The sequence below is a fragment of the Larimichthys crocea genome, chromosome XIII (genome assembly GCF_000972845.2).
Source record: "Larimichthys crocea isolate SSNF chromosome XIII, L_crocea_2.0, whole genome shotgun sequence".
NCBI lineage: Eukaryota > Metazoa > Chordata > Actinopteri > Sciaenidae > Larimichthys > Larimichthys crocea.
The window spans coordinates 2,940,499-2,963,467 of NC_040023.1; positions in this window are offsets into that span (position 1 = coordinate 2,940,499).

Genomic DNA, 22,969 nt, shown 5'->3' on the forward strand with positions numbered 1-22,969 from the left:
AAGGAAAGGCGACAACCATTGCAAGCCCTCACTCATTATCGTCATCTAGAGTAAAACAAATAAATAAAAAAAATACAATAAAGTACATTGGAACTGAACTTTGATCTGTGTTTTCTTTACACAGGTCTGGTCTCTAGAGTCTGTTACTGTATATGCATCTTACAGACTGTACTCATGCGTGGGCAGATGATTAATTTCAGTGTGACCTTTAATTCCTGGGTGATTCGTTCAGGGAGTTAAAACTGACAGTTTTGAGCTATGTATGGTCTCAATCTCAAGGCTGAAGGGCATTAAACGGATGGACTGAAGTGTGCGTCAAGTCATAGTGTGACTAACTTAGAGCTCTCTCTAGTGGTCACTTTGTGGTCCTGCTCTTGTGTGACTGTCAGCTGTAGTTTTAGCAATGAATTTGCTGTTGCATGGAGGAGATGGCATCAGTTAAAGTTTTCTTCCGGATTATCACTATAAACACAGGTATGTGTCGCTGCTTTTTAAAACAGAACAACTATGCGATAATCTTGAATACTGAAGCTCTAATAACTGACCTTTTAGGCTACTTGTGGCCAGCAGAACACACTGTGAACACAATATTGACATACTCTAGCTTTATAAAGTTGAAAAGACTAATACGTTGTGTTTCTGCCCACCTGTGGAATGTAAGTCATATATTCACTTACCTTTTAGATCTATTTAGGTCTCCACCATCTCCTGAGGGAATTATCTGGCAATTTAGTAGCAAAATGCTCCACTGTGTTCATTCATTTCCTTCAACATGACCTAAAAGAACATTTTAAATTTGTCCAACCTTTACCTGAGACATTTCATCAAAGACAGGAAAAAGAAAACTTGATTAAACATCTATGTTTGTTTGTTTGTTTGTGTGTGTGTGTGCCTGAAAGACAGACAGACTGAGAGAGGCTCCTGCGGTGTGTTAACAGTGATATATCGAGTCATTGGAGTGAAACGGATGTGTACTCTGAATCATCTGCTCCGATGTTGGCATGGAAATCTGCCAATCCTCCGAATGAACGATGCTGGTCCGGCATGCTCAATTGAGTGTTTGGTTATCTGCCTGAATATGAATGAGGGTGTGTGTATGTGTGTGTGTTAGAGAGAGAGGGTGTGTGAGTGTGTGTGCACACTGCAGTTGAATATAGACATGATGGCATACTTTAATGTGTATTGCATATATCATGCATTGCAGTAATGTATGCATGCATTCACCATTTTGATATTTTCTATTCACATTTGAAAAACTATTTATTACATACACCCTTCTTTTTAATCTGACACCAGATGGCGATGTTACCTTCAAGATTCATGACCATTCCCAAGCCACTTTCCCCTCCTCCTCTTCTTCTTCCACCTCCTCCACCTCCTCCAGCTCGGTGGATTCGGCGCGACAGTCCTCTCGCCATGCCGGTCACGCCCCACACAGATATCAGCCTGTTTCACCATCACACACGCACACACACACACACACACACACTATCACATCTCTCACAAACACTGATGTAGACACATACCACACATGCACGTTGCCTATCACACACAGACATCTCAAAAAAAGCTTGCACACCGTCCTGCATTTTAACCCCCCAAATTCAATTCATTTCCACGTCCCACACAGAGCTGCGGCTTTTATATGTCTATTTTCATTACAAGTTAAAAGCCTCCCATCATATCGCACTGTTTGCAAGCCAAATGGTAAGACATCAACCCACTCAGTCCTATTTTTAACCATTATTACAGTCATCAGTGTGTGAAAGGCTGGATGGCAGCAACGCAGAGCTCAGGTGGAAAATAGACTGGTTCAATGCAATTGATCAGCCAATTGAAACCAAACAGAAAATCAGTGCGACCTGGTACATGCTGATTGGGTTTGGTGGCTGTCTGAGAGAACAAGGGCTCGTAGATTCTGCTCCTCGTGAATGTAGCAGAGTGTAGATACAGTAAATTAAGACACAAGATGGAGAATTTATGGATTTTTCAATTGAGAAAAAACGATCAGATTCATCGCCCTGCTTCCAAAAAATGCAACACAGGGATGGTAAGACCTTGTGACGGGCACAAGAGTCTCTCCCCCCGAGGAGAGACTACATGTAAAGACTGCACTTATTTCAAATTAGCTGTGGGTTGGTTTGTGTGGCACGTTACACTTCACCAAAGGACACACACAATTGTGTAGTGTGCTGCAGCCTGGAAGCATCTGGGAGCACAAAGTGGGATCATCCATAGCTGCTAGTGTTACTGTAGAACTATATCAATAAAATGCCTGCTATGCCAACAACAAGAGGTTGGTTATTTATTGACAAAAATGCCATTACACATGCAGAAATACACACATGCACACACACACACACATACACATTAAAGCACCATCTCCCTACGTGTGGGAGACAGAGAGACCATCACCATGGAAACAAACGTCATGTAGCCCAGTCTCCCACCTTCTACCACCACCCCCCTCCCCAATATGAACTCACCCCCACTTCTCCCTCTCTGTTGCTGCCTGTCTACATGCTCCTCCTCACTGTTTCCCATTCCCAACATCATCCATCTTCCCAAAATATAACCCCCACTCTCTCTCTCTTTCTCTCTCTCTCTCTCTCTCTCTCTATCTGTCTGCACCGTTTCACATCAAATTTAATCAAATCTATCTATTTACTACGCCATATGTTTTTTTTCTCCACAAGAGGATGCCCCCTTTCGTGTGTATGAGTCTATCTGCGTATGTGTGTGTGTGTGTGTGTGAGTAAGAAAGTGAGAGTTAAAATCAAAGAGAGAGAGGGAGGGTATGGGGGGATGGGCTGCCAAGACAGACTACCCAAGAATTACCCAAACACCCCACAATCAACCAAAGAAGAAGTCACCTCTCTCTCCACCTTTCATTGATTTTAATCGATCGATATTATGTGTCGACAACGCGTTTGAAAAGTTGAGCTGATGGTGATTTCTTTTCTCCAGCAGCTTTCTTCACCTCCTCTTGCTGATCCTCATGTGCCCACGGCATGCTGGGGGATGAAGTCTCCTGCTTCTCCAAAAGGAATCTCCATATGCATCTAAATTAGGTTCTCATGGAGCTCTTTTGACTCTTTTTTTTTTTTGTTTAAATCCAATTATTCTGCTGATTAGGGTCTTCTAAATCAGGTAGTTCACACACTGTACACAGTCAATACTGAGAAAAGGTTGTGTATGTAGAGGATCTACCAGTGTAGTCGTGTTTTTCTACTATAGAAACATGGCGGTTCAACATGGTGGAAGACGAGTTATGCATATTATATTCCATTTCTGCCATATTCTGTAAATAGAGCCCCATGAATCTCACACACTGGACCTTTAAATAGAAACATGGGCGATGTAGGTGTTGTCAGTGGGTGTAGTGTGGCTGGGACTGTCCAGATTGGTCACGGAGGGGGGAATTTCAGTGAAAGTAAATATAATATTCATAACCTTGACATTGTAAGTATGGCCACCTGTCTCTATGTCCTGTTATTTTATGATGCAAAGCCTGATGTTTACTATGATTTTTATTTGCATTGTGGCTAAACTCTGAGTTGGGCTTTTGTATGACTGCTCGCCTCTCACTGTCGCACAAGTAATAGTACATGATCAACTGATGGGCGTCGCATCTTTTTGTACTCATCTTTAATGACAGAGAAAGAACATCTGAAGGGTGATTAAAATCGAAAATGAATCATGAATCATGAAATCATTTTCCAGACAAAACACATCCTCCATCTCAGTTATATAATGAGCTGAGTTGGTAAAATGATATTATTTTTCTTATGATGTAACACATTCGTACACTTACCAAGATTTCTTAGTGGGTTTTTTTTGTCTGCCAGTATGCTAATGATTCCCATCTGGCCATCACAATTTAATGTTTCCCCCTACAATGTTGTTTGTACTCAAGTTTTAAAAAAACCTCTGACGTATCATGGAACAAAACCAGACTAATGAAACACTTTCATGTGTGTTAGTGTGCTTTAATGTGTGATCGAGCTGTTGCATAAATAATCCTCGCCTTTATTAAAAGTGGTAAACGTTGACAAGGGGATGAATCAATGATAGTACTTTTTTATTCATTTTAGAAACATCTTATTGCATTCTGACCCAGATTTACACCACCTGATAGTTATTATCAGCTGCTACAACCCTCTGGAGTGAAGATATTTTGATAAAGCTGCCACCAAGGACAACTTTAGTCATCTCACATACTATATCCTCTCCTCTCCTCTCCTCTCCTCTCCTCTCACCTGTTCATCTTGATGCTCAGGGTTCCAAGCTCCCTGATCCATCACAGTTCAGGATAAAGGCCATCACTGCCCTCTGGCACTCCTCTTTCATCTGCGTTTTCACCTTCCCTCTCCATCGCACTCCACCTCGCTTTCATCTCCCCTCCATGAAGGTTAGAGGCAGGTAGACAGCACTGTGATGATCCATACAGATTTCACTCAGGATGCCTAAACGTCCAAGGAGAAAAAATGATCTGACGTTATCATCAGAGCTTTGGCAGAGTCGGAGAAGAAACAATGTTTAAATCTATCACAAAACACTAGAACTCACTGTGGATGTGGTCGATATCTGACTTAAAATCAAGCAGCGGAAAGGTTGTACATTTCCTGGTTTGGCATGTCTAAGGTTGTAACATTATTCTCATGCAAAGGTAATCAATGCGATACATGAAGCCTCTCAGTCATGTGTTGAGTTTTTTACTGGTCGTACATGAGGTCCTTTCCCGAGCTTGCTGAATGGATTAGCTCATTAGGAATGTGTGACAGACCAACAGAGGACACACAAATGATCCTAAGATTGATTAGCTCTATCTGAACAGTGTAGGCACAAGACTAATAGTCTGTCATCCATTAGTGAGGTCTTTTACCTTTCCAACTTACTGCTCCATCTTCCACTCAGGTCACCTGTTTGATGTTTCTCTTTTGCCACCTGATATTTTACGATAAGAAACGATCAGACTTTATTGATCCCACATGGGAAATTCACTTGTTACAGCAGCTTGCGCACACAAAGGTGGATAAGAAATTGGTCTTTGCTCTCCTGTCTAGTCTCACGAGCTGAAAACTGTTCAGAGTTACCAGCGAGTTAATTCAGCCACGACTTTGACAACCCAGAAAGTGTAGCCTGGTTAGCACCGTTATAGCACCTTCATCTTATTAGGGAGACATCTTAAGTTATCCATGATAACACAGTTTTTTCTACTCTCTGCATTCCCGTCTTCCTTTCCCCACTTCCACAGAAGGTATGCCATATAACAGTCGTTCTCGAGTACGACTTTTTTGAATAGTTCCCCAGATGTGTTCATGAAATATACTATATAACAGAAAAAGGGGGAAGAAACCTAATTTCCATAGTTTAAAGCGTCCATGTTTAAAGCAGATGGAGATTGATGTCAAAGAAAACATTTAAAAAACATTTAAAAAACATTTAAAAAACATTTAAAAATACTAAAAACACAAACAGAGAAGTGGTCAGAGCTACTGAAACTGGCTGCCACCCATGCAGCGCCATAGCAACAGAGGACAATTATGATTTACTTGTATGAGATTCATCCAAAATTATCAAAATAATGACCCAGCTTTACAGTTCACCTCAGCTCTACAGAGCGTTTTAGCATCTTTTAGCTCATTGTTTTGGTTTTACACACAACAACTTTAGTGCTTTCATTTTCTCTCACTTGCTTGTGTGTTCCCAACAATAGCAGGCAGCTAATCTTATTATTGAAGCTGTGCGTGGAAGTGAATTTACATAATAATTGGACACTAAACCTCTCCTCTGAAATCAGTGTTACCGTGACATTATCACCTGCAGTGGACGTATTTTACTTGCTGATATCCATTTCAATTAAAAGACCAATATAATAAAATCAGCCTAATCTAAACTAGCTAAAGAAACCAGACTCATCTAATGCAATCAGCTAAAAACAGCTACAATAAACGGAGCAGACTTCACTTCTAACCCTGCTCATCACCTTTGTTTTCAAATACCAATATATTTTTCAAGGCATGAGGAAGAAAACACACTTTCAGTTAATTCCACATCAATCTGCTGCTCTGCTGACTTGTTGATCTCCAAGTAGCCCATCCATAAACAGGCCATATGACGGGGTCGGGCAGTGGGACGGCAGTCGTGTTCGTGTTGGGAAGAATATGAGATCCAAGTAGTGATGGTGTGAAATGTGACGCACCACAAGTTTCAGGACAATCTGGGTCACAGAAAAAGCCAATGTGCATGTTTGTATGTGTGTTTTTATGTGTGTGTTTGTGTGTGGGCCATCTGTCCTGACAAGATTACTGGAGTCAGACAAGAAGTCCGACTGGACCAGATTAGAGTATGAATATAGGGCAGGAGAAAGAGAAAGAGAGAGAAACAGAAAAGGAGGAGGAGGGTGAGAGAAACAGAAATGGAGGATGATGGAGACGAGAAAACAAAATGAAGAAAGAGTGGAAGGAAAATACCTTCATTTTAGCTGAAATATGTGCAACAATTGTTTAGTTTGAGTGGAGATTGTAGATTTTTTTTAATTCTCATTGAGGAAACATGATGATTGTGAATGCAGTATGAAAACTTAAGGTGGAATGCATCAAAGCTACTCTATGTTTATCACTGTGTGTCTGTCCATACATGCAAGCATGTGTGTGTTTTCACATATGTGTTTTTTTATGCAGGCAAGATCGAACGTTGACAGCACCCAGGAGATGAACGCTTCGACTGAAAGCTGATTGCATCGCCATGGCAACTGGGTCCTACTTTCTCTCTTTCCCTCATCCCGTCTACGTCGGTTTGAGTGGCGGTTGGTTTGATATGAGTCGCTGCAACGGTGAGTCTTGCGTCTCTCTCTCTCTCTCTCTGTCTCCCCCTCTCTCTAACACATACATTAAGACAAGCACACACACACAAATATTCCCATCACCACACATAAAATGAGATGTTTTATTGTGCATGTGCCTCACTCAACAAATAAGAAGTAAACATTCTTGTAATTCCTATTTCACTGTTGCTACTTGCAATCTCCAAAACCTATCCATTCATCCACTCACTCCCTCATTATTATTCACTACAGCTCTCCCGCTTATTGTATTACTGTCATTCAGACCCCTCACTACACACACACACACACACACACACACACACACACTAATATAGCCATAAAAAACACATATACAATCATCGGCATTCATCCAAATCTCTTCTCCCCAGACGAGTGACAGGCTGGCGAAGAGTTCCCCAAGCTGTTGCCTTGGCAACCCTGAAGAATATTCCTCAGTGGCCATGACAACCGATGATGCACATCCGGTGTGGTCGGTGGATTTTTATTTAGACGCCTAGCAGGGGGCCGTGTGTTGGCATTTGTGTGTTTATGGATATGTGCGTGTGTGTGTGTATGTATGTAAATGTGTGTGAGGTTGCATGCAACAGTGGTAGTACTGTGTGCCTGTCCTCATGATGTAGACTGGAATAGGTTTGTTTGGTGAACACGGCGGAAATGCAAATACATCCTATTTTGTGGGATGAAGTATTGACGCACCTGCTGATTTGTATCAAGAATAACATTTGAAACGTGAAGGACGTGTATATAGTTTTTAAAAAACCCAAATCAGCAATACAGTAGTTGGTGCGCTTGTTCAAATTCACTATCAGTTATTTAAATTTAGGATCATTGTGTAACTTTTCTATCATACAATACCAGATAGATTTTAAATAATTTTGGTGACTGTAATAAGGTGAACGGTGTCTCTGCACCCAGTATGTCTGTTCACAGAGACGAAAAAAACAAAGTTGATGTTGACAGAGGAAGTTAAGAAGCAATCTTCTGGACAAGAGTAAATCTAGGACTAACTTTTAGTTGTTGGCGAGCTTCTGAGCTAGTATATAATATGGAAACACACACACACACACACATGTTTCATATGGCTTTCTGCAGCATATCTATAAATATGTCACAATAGGACCGAGTCAATAATAGTCCTATGCAGTGTATGTAAAAATCCATACAGTCCATTAGCGATTTATGTGGATGTGAGTGACAGTAAACGCAGTTTTGTGTAAAATAAACTCACAGCAAAGAATTCTATACTCTATCAGCTATAGGAAGAGTGAATGTTTGAGTAAGCAAAATGCTTCAGGGTTGATGGATGGGAACGGACAGAGAGAAAGTCGACCTTTTCAGCAACACCTGAGTGTGCGCGTGTGTGAAGACCACATGTCGCGTCTACAGGGCTTGTCAGTACACATAGAACTTAGTGATTAGCTACGGACAGTGTTTGCTGCAAGCCATATGAGTTCTGAGGATGAGCTCAAACTCTCTTCTTTCAGCTGATCACCATTTCTTTCTCTTTTGCTCTACCGTCATGCTCACACCCACACACATAGACACTCCGCCTGCAATCCTGCTGTGTGTGACGCTGAGGGTACCTGACAGCCATATAAATTATCTATAAGTTGAGGCTCTCGCTGTCGTGTGCATTTTCACCAAAAACCTCCTTTAAGTGACCTTACATCAAGTGTCAAGCTCAAATGTCTATGTGGCAACGCACATCAGCACACACACCTCACACCTCTGTCCCGCCTGTCAGCCCCCTAATGACTTGTGATGGATGAGAGAAAAAAACAGTAAGTCGTGGAAGATAGTGATGGAAGAGGAAGGTTTTCATATACGGTGCAAAGAAAAAAAGAAAAAGCAAAAGAACAAATTTAAAGGGCAAGCTGAATTAAATGTCATAACGGGAAGGTGTTGAGCGAGGTAACGACTGTTGCGTTTGATGAAGTGATGCCAATGAGAGTCTTCTTAGGTCCATGTTTGCTCTCTGTCACAGGTGGGATCTGTGACGTTTTCATAAATGCCTGTTTCTTTTTAATGCTGTTAAAGCCAGTGTTGCCAGTGTCTGAAGGTGGCACGGACAGGTTTCATCCAGACCAAAAGTCACTGACACCTTACACAATCGACCACCGGCGGCCAGATCAATCTGACTGTCAGTCAAAATGCTTCCTTTCTTGGATACAGTTTCGGTTAACAAAGATGTAGATTGAAGACGGAGCTACATCTAAATTTTTTTTATTTTCTTTTGTAGCAGTAACATTTCTGGCTGCATTTGACTTCTTTTTCATTTAATACATGGTTACTGAGCAAACATTTTCCAGCTCCCTTTCAGATTGTACTTGATTTATATGTGATCATGAATAAAAATATAATTATTCACATGTTACGCTGATGTGTAATCAGGTGAATGCTGTCTCTGTCATTCTCTGTAAGCCTGTTTCTGCACTATGTAACTTTGGGCTGCGGGTACAATCGCCTGTGAGGAGTCATAATGTTTTACAGTCGGTAAGTCAGACACTAGAGGAATGCTGACATAGAGCGGAGCCAATGTCGTGCCAGAACCAGAGCTGGGCAATGTGCTCTGCAGCCTCTATGGACATAATATCAGAGGCAAAAAGACTGAAGAGGGCTACTGAGTAAAACTAAAAAGAGAAAAGCAGAGAGTGACAGAGTAAGAAGCTGCCGGACAAGAGTAAATCTGGGACTGACTTTTAGTCGTTGGTGAGAGCTTGGTGATATGAAAGACTGAAAGAGAGACGCTGAACTGGGCTTCTTGCTGTTGGACGAGTAAGTAAATATTAGCTGGCTGCTATGTCTTGTGTTGTTGCACTTGCTTGCTGTTTGGTTGTTAGACTCACTCGCACATGAACAGAGCAGAACCTAAAACTGTATTAATGTGTTCACATGTTTGCACTTGAGTCCAATCTGACAGATCTGATTAGTGCACCTTTAACTGTAACTGGAGATATTTTGTGCTGATGCCTTGACAGTAACTCTCATTCTTCTTGGAAAATATTTCTGTAAAAAAAATGTATAAACAATTCAAAGCATTGAGAGATTTCACTTCTAGGCTGAGTCCCACAAACAGCATTCCCCATAGACTCCCACTTTTGCTGGCACCTTTACCTTGGACTACTGAGTGTAATTGAGCTTGGCGATTCTATCCAAATGTTTTCCTCTTTAAAGCCTCTCAATGAAGGTATGAGGTGAGATGTGTGAATTGAGTGTCTGGCCTTCTCTCTGTGAGAAGTGCTGTTGTCTGAGGTGTTTAATTATGGCAGTTTGACAGGCAGCAGCACTCTAATTATATTTGTGGTGTGCAGAATGAATGGATGCAGGGGGGTGAACGGAGAGACACGGGCGGAGAGGAAGAAAGTTAAAAAAAAAGAAGGGAAGGAAACATTTTTCAAAGGAGGAAGATTCCCAAATTTACAAGAAGAAGAAGAAGAAAAGAGCGAGAGGTGGAGTGCCGGCGAGGAAAGAAGTAGAGACAGAGAGATGGAGCAGCTCTCCGCTTGAGCAAGCGATGCCTCGTTGCCATGGCAGCACCATCTCTCCGGTCTCCGTGGGAACGGCTGAATCCTGTTGCAGCTCGACTTTGCCCCTGGGCGAGAGAGAGAGGGAGAGAGAGAGAGAGAGAGAGAGAGAGAGAGAGAGAGAGAGAATGAGAAATGGGGGAGTGGGGGGGTAGGGAGAAGAAAAACAGTAACAGAACGGCGAGTTTAGCCCGGGGCGTTTGGGCTGACCTGGAAAATGTTGGGCGTGTGCTTATTCTCTCTCTTTCTTTCACCATCTCTCGTTCATTCCCTCCCTTTATTTCTCTGTCTCACCTCGTCGATAGACGTCTAAGTGTTTTTTTTTCCAGAGGCCGTTGGACAGCTAAGGTGAATGTGCAGTGCTATTCAAAACCTTTAACCCTTAACATCCCTGCACACCCAACCATACCTCCACATGCATACACACCTTTCCTGTGTTTTAAACCTCTTATCACCGCTGAAAAGCACACACACTCATTCCCGTAACACATGCCCACACGGACCTGCTTGTTTGTGTGTTTATTCGCTTGTTTGTTTCTGACCTGGCTCCGGCCCATTCACAGAGCATAAGTAGCCCTATTAACGGGCCAACTTGCCAAGAAAACAGATGATCCCCTCTGACAGAGGTCCTATTGTTACCATCAGTGGCAAACAATGCAGCTCTGTCTGTACGCCACAGTGGTCGATTCACCCCCTCTTTCAGCCGCTGGTCACTACTCTATCAGCCGCAGCCACGGGGAACGGAAAGGACGCTCAGAAGCTGTATTGTAGATGTAGGATTTGTGAGACACGGTTGATTTATGAGGGTGTTATTGCATAGGGTTATGACACGTTGAAAGGCTGGATTCCATGGGATTTTATAACTTATGCATAATCATTACAGCGCTTTCATTACTTTATGATCGCGGACTGTGTTCTGTCGTTAACTTCACCGTGGTTTATTAAAGTAGAATCAACTTGTCTAACATTTCTTCTCTGACAGGCTGATGTATCATGTGCCATAAAATTTAAAAAAAAAACATACTCAAAACTGATGCAAAAACTTTTTCATCTTGTTTTTTTGAAACTGTAATCTCGTCACAATCTGACAACATAATAATTTATTACTAGGAAAACTTATTATACAATTGTTTGCATTGTAAAGTTTAACAGGGGTTAGGGACTGGACATACGGAACAAATGACTACTTTAAAGACTAGTTTCCTGGAAATTTGCTCTAGTAAAAACAACATAAATCCTGAAGAGGATCCGCATATTCCTACACTGTCTGCTCAAGAATGAACTGATTTTGCACTCACGTCTTATGTCTGCAGTTGTTTGATTGATGAGGATCAGCTCAGGGTGTAAGGACGGTTGATTACCTAACAAATGTATCCATGTCGAACAAAGAAGGCATTGATTGTTGTTCGCTACTGACCTACCTAGATGTTGAACTGAAATGAAAATGCTTTTTTGCAGAGAAAGAAATCAGCATATATTCTTGGTGTTTAATTTTGACTTTTCTGCTTGAATATGTGGTAATGTCAGTACTGGTCGTTTGATTGTTGCAATATTTGTGTGGGCAGGCACAGAAATAGTTAACAATATCGCTTCAGTTTCACTGGCCGCACAGACAGTTAACCAGCTGGAGGCCTGTTGCTTAGTCCCTTTCTACAAATATGTCTAAAAAAACATTTTAAACATCTTTTGTAAAACGAAGAAATGTGCCTAGGAGCTGCAGTACCGTTGCAGTGTCTGTGTGCGTGCGTGGGTGAGCGTGTGCCCATACATGACAACATTATGTGTGTGCTTTTTGTGTATAAAACATAATCTGTCGTCCACTTTACCATATGGATGAAATCACATTTGTCCAGTGCTGATGTGTGAGATCATCTTGTCAGGCTGTCACTCAGCTGCAAATGTTCATCCACTGTCTTACACCTGTATGAGATTAAACTCTGAAGACTAATCTTAATTCCCAGTAATCTGAGACTATTCTGCAGCTCATCTGACGTCAGGATTTAATACAGCGCTGATAAATAGCACCAGTCCACTAATAGATTACCCAATACTCTCATGTCAAATCAAATCCAGCAGCCAACGAATACATAAGCTTTGCCTGCTTTTGCTCTCAGCCTGGTTCCTTTGTATTGAGTCAGGCTTGTATAAAGGACAGCACTGCCTTTTTTCATCATTCTAACAAATACTCAGCAGTCAGTGTTTGTATCACAATGCTGAGCAGATAAATAATGTGTGAAAGTATTTTACTACTAATTCTACTTCCCTGCTACAAAGTACTCCAACGGTTTAGATTGAGTGATTGCTTTTCAGAGAGTCCAGATTCATTCAAGTGAACTTCTTTGTGTGAAAATCAGCTCGCAGTGACTTTTAACCTATCACATTATCATCATGTGACACTGCTGTTACTTAACATTGTGACTTATTCTCATTAAATGGCTATTTTTCCCTACTAGCCATAAAACCTACTTGCCTCTCTTCTAATTCAACTAATTAATAACTTACAGACCAGTATTCAATCGACCATTTTAATACATTTACAAGTACAGTTGTAGAAAAAGCTTGTTTTTAATTAGGTAAATTAATGAATTCAACACAATATTTTAAAAAAATATATATAAATCTGGTCAGCATCAGCACTAGTCAAGGTTGACTTGACTTAACCACAGCTGTTGATACAGTAGAAGTTTAGGTTTAGATGGACTGATACTTATTCTGATACTCTTCTCAGCTATAGATACTTGTAAGCATGGATGAATGTTCATCGAACAGCTTTAAAATGGATTGTGGTGTTCCACAAGGTTCAATCTTAGGTCCCATCCTTATCAGCCTTTTCATGTTATCACTTGGTAACATCATCAAGAGACACTTTCATTAAAAAAAAAACAAACAAACATGGGAGTTATCTTTGATTCATCCTTTTATTGGTTCATAATGCTCTTAATGGTCTTCGTCCCACCTATTTATTAGATTTGCTTTTAACATATGAACCCTCGCGCCCTCAGCCTTTTAATTACCTCTGTGTCTGAAGAGCTGAAGGTGACACTTTAAAAATTAAGTTAGGTTGATTGTTTGATTTAGTTATGCTCCATTGCTAACTGTTTTATCTGTGAACTAATGTATGTGGTAATTTAAATTTAAAAACAACAACAGACAGACAAGCAAAGACTCAGTTAACTTTTGTCATTTGTTGCAATCAAAAAAAGTTGCGGTTAGTTCTCAGGTTGGTGCATCCTCAAACTGCTGTTACTTATGGGTGAAACATTGTTCACGCAAAATGGGTATTTTGTCCCTTTTTTCAGTGTTCATATTTTCCACCCATCACCGGCAAAGATTTTACCACGTAATGATTTAATTTGAAAGCTTGTAGTCTATATATGTTACTTGGACTTTAATTACTTCCTGTCTTCCTCTATGCAGCACTAAGCCCCAGTGTGTTCCTGCTAAAAATGTGAATGCTCACAAATATAAACTTTTATTTTATTAAAAAGCCTCAAGCATGGGTACATTAGTTCTTATCATATGTATAAAACTGCAGTCAATAGCACATTTGTTGCAGACTATTTTCAGCCGTGGATTTGTTGCACATTTGTTACAACATTTGTTGTTGTATTTAGAGCAGCAAGACTGTGTGTGCGGGAAAATCTGAAAACACAGTGCCTTGTTTTTTGTAATGAAGACACATGTCACCCAGTGCAACAGTGTGGCTCATTGATATGTTGATATGAGTTTTTGGATAACAAAGGAATTTACAGTAATCTTTAGTAGGATACATTCATGAGATTTGATTACTATTTTTAAATATTTATCATCTATTAATTTATGATGTATTTTGCACTAGTTGTTTGTCACTATAAGCAGTGACATAGACTGTGGATGTTGCACGTTGGTTAGAGATAGAAATCAATAAATGCTTTAGATTCCTTGTCGGCCTAAATGAAATCAGTGATAAGCCATTGCTTTATTTCTAAAGCAGAGATTTCAACCAATGCCGGTATAACCCTATTGTGAGTGCAAGGACAGATGCAGTGGTGTATGAAGTGTAGGTCACCCTGTTTCATCCATGCTTCAACCAAGTGTGTGTGTGTGTGTGTGTGTGTGTGTGTGTGTGTGTGTGTGAGTTCAGCCTCCCTTTCCTTCTCCACGTCTACTTTGCTCCCTCTCAAAGTTCAGTTCAGTTCTCTCACCATCTCTCTGATTCGCTGCCTTCCTCTCTATTCTACCAACCTATTTTCCACTCTGTTTCTTCGTTCTGCACACACACTAATATACACCTGAGCCTCATTTAAAGAAAAAAAAAAACATGATTCTCAATAACAACAGCGAAGAGAAAAAGGAGCCGCGCACACACGAGTGAGAGACCACTTCAGCCTCCATTTTCAGCCTTGGAATCTGAATGTTTAATCATTCCCAGCTCTTTGCTGGGAAGATGCATGAATTTTTCACAGTGTGAATAAGGGAGGGTGATGGGAAGCCTGTGTAAAAGCAGGCCATCCCATACAGCCATGACATGGAGCATGCAAAAAAGATGGCATACAATCAGCAGTCCCCCACTTTCAGCAACACAATGTGCCGTTTTGTGCAATTTATTTGTTTTCGTGGCATTGTGTGTCTTTTGCTCTGCAGATATCATTTCTGACTTTCTATTTTCTGTGAAAAGAGATAACAGCCTTCATGTTCGTTGCGACATTGCCATAGGCCATGTACATCAGATCGTTATACTACAGCCAACAGCATCAAAACAGCTGTCACAATATTTCTCCAACAATCATACACAGTGTAAAGCTGGTATAGGTTCAGTTTGAACTTCCATCACTGCGCTGAGAGCTGACATTTTGCAAGTGACACTGAGCATGCATCATTAGTGTTAAAAAATGCATGCATATATATGTGCAAATATGCAGTCATTCTAATATGCATGCACACACATGCTTATAGTCATACCAACCGTGGCCCTGAGAGCTCAACACACTGCAGACAGACAAAACACAATTTGATAACACATGCACAGCGAGCTGTGCTACTGAGCATGTCTGTATTTGGCTGTATTTTCTCTATTTGCAGCATTTTTTTCACAAAGTGAAAGTGGAAGTGGTGAAGATATTTTTGTGTCTCGTTCTATTTGCATGTTTTTTCTTAAATTGCTGTGTGCTGGGCTACTGTACATACCCGCACAAACATGCAGCCACAAGCGAATTTACACGTGTATTTATATAGCGGTTTTATGCTTCAGTATAAGTCACATCACATGTGCGTGGACATCACCACTTACTCACACACACACACACACACACACATTCACAGTGATGGCAACCACACACTCGATGTATTGTCCTCAGGGACATAATAGGCCATATTGATCGAGTCTGCGCTGGGATATTAGTTGAGAACAAATGGACAATGCACCTTCTACACACACGCGCACACGCACACAGACACTAGCACGTACACATGGATCCTGAGCGACCTTTGTACAAGGATGAAGCCAGAGCTCCTTTCTTCCAGACACCTCTTTTTATTCTTTTTTAACCACCATACAGCCAGAGGTGAGACACTCTTCTCTACTTGCAACCTGCAGTCAGATGTTATCACGGTGTGGTAAACTAATCGAGTTGGAGCAGAATTTTACAAATAAAGTGATGTGAAAACAGTAACGCTTTACCATATGGTACACAAAGTTGTGAACGAATCAGAAACTACTACTACTTAAAGGTTCAGTGTGTAAGATTTAGGAGTATCTATTAGCAGGAATGGAATAAATTATTCATGAGTACGTTTTCATTGGTGTGTAATCACCTGAAAATAAGAATAGTTGTGTTTTCGTTATCTTAAAATGAGCCCTTTATGTCTAACAGTGAGAGCGGATCCTTTTCCACTAAGTCTGCCATGTTGAACGCTGGCCTTTTTACTTTTTATGTAAATTTTGCAGTTTTTCATACATGCTTTGAAGACGAGGGTGAGGCGTGGCAGAGTATTCATTTGGTTGCAGTCTGCAACTTCACTGCTGGTGTGGCACTAAATCATACATACATACTGGATCTTTAAGGAATCATTAATAAGTAGTTAGTGCCATCAAAACTGTGACTGTGAATTAACAGTGCTTTGAATCACTGTTCAATTCGGCATGTATCTGATCCACCAAACATCCCTAATCCCTAAAATCTGACTCATTCCCATTGTCATTCCCCACTAAAATCTAACCTGGTAGCAAGTTCTTTTGTGGTTGAGGTGACAAAATCTCAAATGTAAAGTTTGGACAGAAATACAGTTTGTCTTTATGGATTATATGGATGCCAAATTGACAGGAAACTATTCTATTGAGTGATGTGTTTTTACGGGCATGTATGGAATTGTTAATATGTCATGTCAATAATATGTTTTTTATTTATACTTTTATATGTAAGTGTGATTGTCTGACTTTGACTGCTTTTACTTATTGCTTTGATTAATGGCTTAATAACGTGTGTATTGATTACTGATGGTGGCTGATCTTATTATCAGCTAATCGTATTCGGTTTCTAATGGTGCTATGCAATAAATGGCTGTCCCTTGTGTTTGTGTTTTTTAAAGTACTTGTAGAAATATGTTCATCTCTGGCTGCAAAGTTTGTTACGATCTGAGTTAGATGACCATCAATAATGTAACATTATTGTAAGGGTTAGTGGAGTATGTGTTGTTAAAAGTGCTGCTGTGCTCTATCTCAGCACTCATGAGTGTCTCTTTGCCAATCAAAGTACTTAGTTGGAACCAACTGCTTTACATACATAGTATAATACTAATATTTGTTAACAGCTCTGCTTTTAAAGCGAGCAAACGGATCCGTATTAACCTTATATTACAGCACTGAATGAATGACAGACAGAAATTGCTCTTATTTTTTAAATCTAAGCACTTCTTTCTTCCTCTTCTTTGGCTCGCTTTCCTCCTTCATAGCAGTATGCACTCATAGACCCTTTTGTCTTTCTCTCCTGTTAACATCCACAGAGACAGACAGGCTATTGCCAATTCATTTGGTCCTGTCTTGTCTGCTCTAAGCTTTAGCCCGCCATCCTTTCTCCCCTCCTGCCCTGTCTCTCCCTCTCGCTCCTCTAATCTCAGTGGGAAGCCCTGGAATTAACCGCCAGTTTCAATCAAGTCCAGCCAGATTCACCCTCTTCTGTGGCCAGTGACCTGCATATCACACACACACACACTCACACACACACACAAAAGTAGGCATGCACACACACACAGCAATCCCACTGTCGCTTAGTCAGAGGTCAGGAGGTGGTCATCACTGTGCCCTGATGTTGTCCATGTCACACACCCTTCTGGCACTAACGAATGGAAAAATTTGATTTTAATCCTGAGTGTGTATGTGTGCACTTGTATGACTGCTTGCATCCAAGTACGTGTTTATGTGAGCACAGTTCTGTGTTTATGTGTGCTTGAGACCAGAGCTATCTTCCCCTGGTGGAGATCAATTAAATGATAGACATGCTCGGAGTCAATCATCCCTGCAGCCTGAACGATGTGCATGTAGCATGCCGTGCGGCTAAAAACACACACAAACGGTTAAAAGGCATTGTAAATATCACACACAATATACTGTACACACACTAATATTTACGTATATATTATTTAGATTTTGTTTTATTCATCTGTTTTATTCAGATTTTGATATCAGCTTCTATATGCTAATTATTTGGAGATGCGAGGAAGAGATGAAGGCAAATTGATCATTGGACATACTGGAAAAATACGCTGGTTTGCTTTCTTGCTGAGAGTTCAATGAGAAGATCTCATGTCGGTCTATTAAATATTAAGATACAGTTGTCTTATCTTAGCTTAAAGAAACAGCGAGCCCTACTCTGTTCATAGGTAAAATTCCCGAATTAACATGTCACACCTCGTTTGTTTAATCCTTAGAAAAACTGTAACATAAAAATAGGTATTTTGGTGATACTATTATAATACTACTGTCACCATTAACGTCAGCTTTGATCTTTTTGCCTCTGCTATTATGTCGAAAGAGGCTCCTGAGCCCAGTTACATTGCACGCTTGCCTAGTTCTGGTCCACAACAACACTGGCTCCACTTCACATCTGTATTCCCCCATGCCCCAGGCCTGAAAACTCCCCCGGTGCTCTGAGCGCACACACAGTCTGTGCAGCCTGACTAACGAACCGAGCTAACATTACCTAACATCAGCTATAGTTCACAGCAGCACAGTTGACTTTACTCTCCATCAGGGAACTGTGTAAATCACAGAGAGTTGATGCTCAGCAGCAGCAGGACACGAGAGGGAAAACTAAAACACATTTTCTCTATTAAAAATTATCCAATTTCACCAAAATCTGTGAAATAGTTGCTGTAAAGCATCACATAAATCTTGCAGGTGATCAGTCCTGAAGCACAAAGTTACATAGAAATAGAAGTACAGGTTGCAGAGTGGGATGAAAGAGTAGCAGCAAAATGATTTAGAATCTGTTAAATGGCCTAACTCTTGGAAACCGACAACAATGCCGACTTCACACAGTCGTTGGCCAGTATTATCACGTCCAGATAAGTACATCATGAATGCCATCAAGGTAAAAAAACATCTAAGTCAACAGCCAAAGTGTGCAGCCATGTCACAATTTGAAGGCTTCGTTGCAGACTAAAGACACATTTCTTTGTCTCTGTAGTCAGTTCCAAGCATTTTGAACCCTTTACACCCGTTTTGCTTGGAAATTGCCCGCATCAACATGACATCAACAGTGTCATGTTTTCAGATTTGACAAAGCTCCTCTAGAGTCATAGAAGACTGTGCACAACAACAAAGAGCTGAATAGCACTCCCCATGACAACAACTGAGCAGCTTTTCTTTTGGGGCCAAAGTGGCTCATTAGCAATTGTTGAAAACACAATTTCCCAAGTCCAAGGATACTAACTGGCAACTGTAGCCTCAAACATGTTTCTCTAAAGGTTTAACTTCACTCAGGGAGAGCTGCAGACCTCCTCAAACAGAAACAGTGCTCTTGCATTAAATGTGACATCAAAACTCAATTCACAATTCACTTCACGGAAATGGATTCGCTTAATAGTTGTGCTGCACGGGGGACTGAACCACATTTCTTCACCGTGGTCTCAGGGTAAAGGATGAAATGCACTGCTGTAGGGTGTCGGTAACAGTGAATTAACCACACTTTGAGTCCATTTTATTACCCATCCTGCATACAATACAGCATGCCGCTTTTCTTATCGCGACGCACTTGGCGAAGATGAGAAGGTAATAGCTGTGTCAACAGTGCAGTTGCCATGGAGACAGCGGGGTTTCCATAGCCTGGCCATGCTCTTTTTCCAAGTGACCCAGTTTGTGCATGTTGTCGTGGCACTGAACCCCTGAAGAGCTCTCATCGCTCCACTCTTCTGCCTTTTACCTAGCCATTGAATCCAGCTGATCTCGGATGATGTATGATATGACCTATGTGTGTTGCAGGCCTGAGCAAATTTAGCCCCTTTAGTCCTACATGGGAATCACAACTCTGGAGAAATTCTACCACTGTGTACAAAAGCTTGAATTCAAAGCTGATTTCCTTTTCACGGTCCTCAAGGTTAGTTCATAGATATGAACACTTTTAACACTTACTATATGCACAAGACAAGCTGGCACAAAGACGAAAGAGTGTGAGATGCTTTGCATTTAATAGTCTTAAAAGTATATTTAGGGTCAGGGTTTGAAACTTTGAGCTGTTTTGAAGGAAAGCCTCTGCTCTCTTTGCCACAAATTCACAATGTGACAATTCCCACAGAAACCTGCAGCTGAGCAGTGTTGATTCGTTTTTTTCTTGTCCCTGGTTGCCTGGCCCTTGAACCACTGGACACAAACATGTTTGTCCCTGTGGTTTTTTATCGCCGTCACAAACAAACAGGCTGCTGACTTACTGCCACATGCTTGTCTGAGCTGGTTTAACATGTTTATGCACATAAATAGCATCACTCACACCTTATGGCTGCAGACACATGACTCATCTAACATCTTTAGACGTAAATAAAAAAAAAAAGAAAAAGAAAAAAAGAGGATAAACACTTCGATCGGACAGGCTCAGATGGCCAACTCCCTTCCTATCCTCTCAATCATTGCCTTATATTCTCAGGCATGTTTCTATAAAGAGTCTGTTCAGAAATTTGCCAGTTGAGAGTGATGACACATGTGAAACAGATGTTTTTCATCTTTGAAAAGTCACCAATGAAAGCCAATTTTCCCCCTGGATATTTGTAAGTTTCAAGGATCATCTGACTGACATGGATCATTATAAGTTGTTTGTTTCTCTCCTCTCTTTATTGCCCCGACATATGAAAACAGCAAATATATTCGAAGGATGCCCCAATATTTCTCCCTTGTCTTTCTTTGAAATCTAGAACTACTAACTAAACTACTCGTTTTAATTAACTGTATTTGAGCCCAGATTTATGACACACTAAGGAAACTCGGGGGAGCAGACACTGCCCAGAAGACATACATCATGAATTCAACAAAACATTATGAAGTTCTCAGGAACAACGCATGAGTGTATTACCCAAAACCTCAAACTAATTCTTTAGGGTGAAGAAAAACTAAGATTATATATACAGAAGTTTAAAGATGTTGCATAATTACTGGGTACATTTATTGTTTCACAGTCACATGTTTGGAAAGCAAACTCGGATTTAATGGCTAAAGTCCAATGGTCAACTAAAATCTTTGAATATCAGCTAAAGGAATGTCTCAGATCTGAGATGTCATAACACATTTCTTTTTCTTTTCTGTTTTTGGCGTTTGAGGTGAATTCTTGACATTTTTTCCAAACTCTGATGGTCAGTGTCTCCAGCAGTGGCCAGTGGTCGCTATAAAAAAAATCCATAGTTCCCAGAATGTCAGAATCTGTCTTGTTTTGTCACTCCCTCTAACCTTCCATCATATGCACACATAGACACACACACACATATCACTGGCTGTGCTGCCGCGGTAGCTCTGTGGGTATAGGTTTTGGTGGTGTAAAGCAATGACATCCAGCTCTACATCTCCACTAAATCCGATCCGCAATGCAACTCACTGAAATGAAATCATGGATGTGAGCCAACTTCCTTCAAATTAAACTAAATAAATCACACATGATCATGTTCATCATCTCCCTCACCAAAACCGCTCACAACTTCTGCCTCGCCGTCGACATCTCCACTCTGTCCTCCTCCCCACACATCCGCAAACTCTGAGACATTTTTTTTTGACAGCAACCTCTCCTTCGAACACCACGTAAATCAACTCACTGACCTGCTCCATCACCACAATCCTCCGTGCAGCCTCCGCTCTTCTTTCCTGTGTCCACCACTCAGGACCAGGCACCGGGCCTGGGTCGACAGAGTTGCTCCCTCTCTCTGGAACTTGCTCCCCAAACACATCCGAGACCGATCGAATAAAAACTGAACTGCTTTTAATGTGCAAGTCACAGTTATGTGTTTCATTTTATATAAAGTGTCTTTGAGTGCCATGAAAAACCACTGGACAGACAATGTTTTTGTGAAATCTGCCTGCATTTTTTTGTGTGGCCTTCTCTTGGAAGGAAGTGGTGGACGGAGAAAAAAAAAACCTCAACATAATTTAGATTCTTGCTCATTGAAAAATCAAATATCTTTGTAGTGGAGAACACAGGCGGTTTTTGTACAACCGTGACCTGCATGGAAATGGGATCACAGTCAGATAGTGAACACTGAGTAGCAGCTCAGCTCCGCCTGTCAGCTATGTTGAAATGCTATTACTGGTGTAATTGCAGAGTGTTTTTGATAGTGCTGACATTTACACATGGTCGCCACTGTTCTTTAATGCTGTGTGTGTGGTACTATGACTCTTATTAGAATCACAACATATAATATCAAGAGATATCTTCCATCCTATGACTATGCAAATAGTTAAGTTGTGAGTCTTTCTTTTTAGTGCTAAACTAGCCCTGAAAGTCCACTGAAGTCCAAAAATACACAAAAACACAAAAAGCCACACACTCCTCAGGCATCTTTCCTCTCGCAGATGGCGTATAGGACCTCTGGCTATCTTTAGCCAAAGGGGTCTTCCATTTCCTCTGCCTTTTCTCTCTCTACATCTTAGAATCAGTCAATAAATGACAGCGTAAGATTCAGATGTGAATTGTACGTACCTGTTGTGCAGCACTTTGGAATTAAAGTGGTTGTAAATCTACATTTGGCAAACACAGTGGATGGAAGGAATACTAATAATGTCACTGGTGGAAAAGAGTGGAGGACACAAGGACGAATAAAGAAGTAAAAGAGTGATAGTCACCCCTAAAGTTCTCAGGTTGTCATTTGAATAATTGACCAATGGACCATTAAACCACTTCTTAAACAGTAATTGGTGTAGCGGTGAGCATGGGACTATCAGGACGATACCTGGCATTTAAAGTGTTAAAGCTAAAAACACAAGCACAAAGATAAAAGGAATAGATTTAATGTGTTTTTTTTATCTGCTCTACTGTAAGATCGACTTGGAGATGATCCCGTCATGACCCACAGGTTGGGAACTACCAATCTAAAGAACAGCATCTGAAAAAATATTAAGACCTCAGCAGGGTGAACAATGGAAGCA